Source organism: Rhinoderma darwinii, chromosome 5 (assembly GCF_050947455.1).
Source record: "Rhinoderma darwinii isolate aRhiDar2 chromosome 5, aRhiDar2.hap1, whole genome shotgun sequence".
Classification (NCBI taxonomy): domain Eukaryota; kingdom Metazoa; phylum Chordata; class Amphibia; order Anura; family Rhinodermatidae; genus Rhinoderma; species Rhinoderma darwinii.
The window spans coordinates 212,099,595-212,102,935 of NC_134691.1; the positions used below are offsets into that span (position 1 = coordinate 212,099,595).

The 3,341-nt window shown below is 45.0% G+C and overlaps 1 non-coding gene across 1 annotated transcript; it reads right to left on the bottom strand.

Annotated features, from left to right (window-relative positions):
- Window positions 1-1,563: 1,563 nt before the first annotated feature.
- Window positions 1,564-1,746, bottom strand: LOC142653846 (U2 spliceosomal RNA). Its single transcript, XR_012848701.1, has one exon. It is a non-coding gene; the product is annotated as a U2 spliceosomal RNA (small nuclear RNA).
- Window positions 1,747-3,341: the final 1,595 nt, after the last annotated feature.

A 3,341-nucleotide genomic window follows, 5' to 3' on the forward strand; every position in this document is an offset into this window, starting at 1 on the left:
CCTGGGTAGTAAATGAGATGTCGTAGAATCCTTGGGTAGGAAAAGCTTGAGTACAAAAGATCATGTACCGGGGTATCCTCCACGATTTTTCCTTGCACGTCCGTCACGGTCCACACGAATTTCTTCTCTTCCAGAATATACAGCCGCACTGTATTTGGCGCAGACGGACCCACCGTTGCCATATCTCCTGCGATCGCCTTCCTTGTCTCCTCGCTCACCCCCTAAAGCAGCAGGTGGCTTAAGCTGGTGAACCAGCGATGCCACAAGGCCAAGGGCGAGCACTCAGACGGACCTCCTGACCAACCCCTTGAGATTAGCCAAAAGGCCGAGAAGCGATAACCCGAATGTGCCGCGCGTTGCCAGAGCCTGCCCAATACTGCTGTTCACCCCTTGCAGCGATTCAGCCTACTCCTAGGCAATTCCATGGGGCCCTGCCGGCTCACACACTCAGACAAGCACAGCCAGGCATTCGGGAGGTGAATAAAGGCCGGAGAGGAAGCTAGACAGGATTTGCTTCTTTTGCTTGCACCACAATGCTGTGCAGAAAGCGGAGGAATCTATATAAAAACGCCTTCCTGGCAACGCCCAAATGCCCTCCTGCCGTGCAGACAAACAATGGCAGCAGCAGCAAGTGCATGCCCACAGCCACCCCTTCTCCCTTCACGCCTTCAATCACCTGCATAACAGTGCTGCCTGCTGAGCAGCACTGACCAACACTGCCTGGGCTCAGGCTTTTATGTCTGAGGCCCCATTATGATGTCAGAAAGCTGGCTCTGGCTCCTGAGGGCTCCACTATGACACGTGCAAAGTTCCGTCTGAACCTTATATTAGACGGTGCGGCTCAGTCAGTCACTCAGTGTTGCCTAAGAGGGCAACACTGCAACAGGTGGCCCCCGGGTTGTCTGTCTGCACAGCTAGTTGACTCCAGGAGGCCACAAGAGGGAGACAAGGGACTGCAAAATGGAAAATAGGCATCCACCAACTTTACAGACAACTTCTCTTTGCTCCTACAACCTCCATCCTTGCACAGTTTGTTATTCTTCTAGGTAACATAGTAACAAATCCAAATTGCTGCTCTCTTTGTAGGCAAGCAAGGCTTTGTTGCAACTGCAATTCTTACTCCTTCTTGAAATGTAGGGACGACAGTACATTCCATCACATCCATCTAGTGTACACAGGTAGGTCCATTGTGGCGGGCGGGCGGGCGGCTTTAATGGCTGTTTGCTGTTCCCCTACTCCACTCCACTATTTGACTGTGGTGCTGCATCAATCAGTGGCTGGCTCAGGTGCAGCTCTTTAACTTACCTAAAAGGGAGGGCGGAGAGAAGACAAGGAAGGTGAATGAGCTGTTCCAATGTGAAATGCCGGAAACACAGACGACACAAAACAAGAGGTGGCAATCTATTCATTAATTGCATTTAATCAATTAGCTCATTATCACTCATGCATTGTCCAACAGGTGTTGAAATAATGGGATTAAAAGGGGAGATCCCTTCAGAAAGACAGAAACAATGGCAAACACAAAAAACACTTTTGGAATCTGATTTTAGTCAACACATAATGAAAGGGTGCACCGGTCCTGGAAATACTGCAATACCAGGTCAATGCGTGGAGTGGACAGAGCAAGCTCTATTTCCATCTCCCTGTTCTAAAAATCCATTTAATATATGGTCCCCAGATAGGGGACGTATCAGATATTAAACTGATAAGAACAGATTTTTTTTTTTTTTTTTTTACAAAAGTTTTTATTGATCAATTGAAACAAAATACAAGTACAATATACATCATAATACAATCAGAACAATGTCAGTGTCATACAATCGTTTCAGTTCACACAAGTAATGTACAAAATAATCACACCCAATGTTTCCATTTCTTAACCTTCCAGATCCCCTCAGAATCTGACCCAGAACGTTTACAATCAAGCTTGTACATAAAATACAATCTACTGAGAAACAATTTAATACAGTCATCAACAGACATTTTGTCCTTTTTATAAACCAGAATATTTCGTGAGTCCCATAAAGTTTTACGCAGGGCAATAGTGAACATCCACACTAGTCTGTGTTGCACAGACATTGTAAGGCCTACCCCATAAAGTAACATGCTGACAGAGGCAGAAGAGATGCCAGTAAGTTCTAAAAACAAACGCTTTAACTTAGCAATGACCTGTTTGGCATAGGGACAACCATAAAGCAAGTGAAATACGGTTTCTATGTCACCGCAGTTTTCCCTCGGACACTGTTCAGATGGCGCCATATCTCTGCGTTTTAAGAACGCCTTTGTTGGAAGCGCCTCATGAAAGGATAACCATGTCACCTCCCTTTGTTTGGGTGACACTGGCAAAGCGCTGACCATTTTCCATGCATTTTTAGCCTGAGAGCTAGACAGGTCAGCTATGTTCGTTACAATTTCATCCTTCCGGTACCATTTCAGAATATGAATTTTACTGGTGTTTAGTAATCCCAAGGATTCCAGATTATATTTATTCTTGAAATATTGTAGTGCAAAGTAAAAAGGTGGCGCAACAAAGGCCCAAGGTTTGGTTCAATCCAACGGTAACCAACCCCATTTATGAAACATCCAGCCACCCAAATATCGGATCATGTGACCGGCCCATCTTTTAGATAGTACTAACTTGTGTATTAATAACCAGTAGTGCATGTGAGCTAGAAAAGCAATGTCAGGAAAATGTAGACCACCGTTAATGGGTAATTTCAGACATTTGACACGAGCAGCTTTTGAGCCCCATAGAAAGATACACAATATTCTGGTCATTTGCTGTATCCACCTGCTGGAGGGAGTGAAAACACAGGTGAGATAAAAAGTCATGGGCAAGATGACTGCCTTTATTATGAGCACCTTCCCAAAAAGAGACATTTGCCTGGTCTTATAGAAGTTCAGCTTCTGTGTTACTCTTTCACCCAACTTCTGAAAGGATTGGCTACCTTTTAACGCCTGATCATAATGAACCCCCAGAATAGTCAGTCCCTGTGGGTCATGGGGCACCTGTGTGTCTTGTACAGGTGTGACAGCCGCAAACGTTGAGTATTTGCATTTATCCCAGTTTACAGACATGGCAGACACATTACAGAAAATACGTAAATGTAATTTTGCTCTATTCAGGTCCGCTTGGGATGTGTTAACCAACACCACATCATCCATATAGGCCAGTAATTTTACTGCCTCACCTTGAGACCCTGGGAGAAAGAAACCTTTTATTATTTTATCTTTAATAACAGACTGAATAAAAGTTTCCATGACACTAATGAAAAGTACTGGCGACAAAGGGTACCCCTGTCGCACCCCAGAAGAAACCGTGAAAGGGTCGCCTAGGGAAC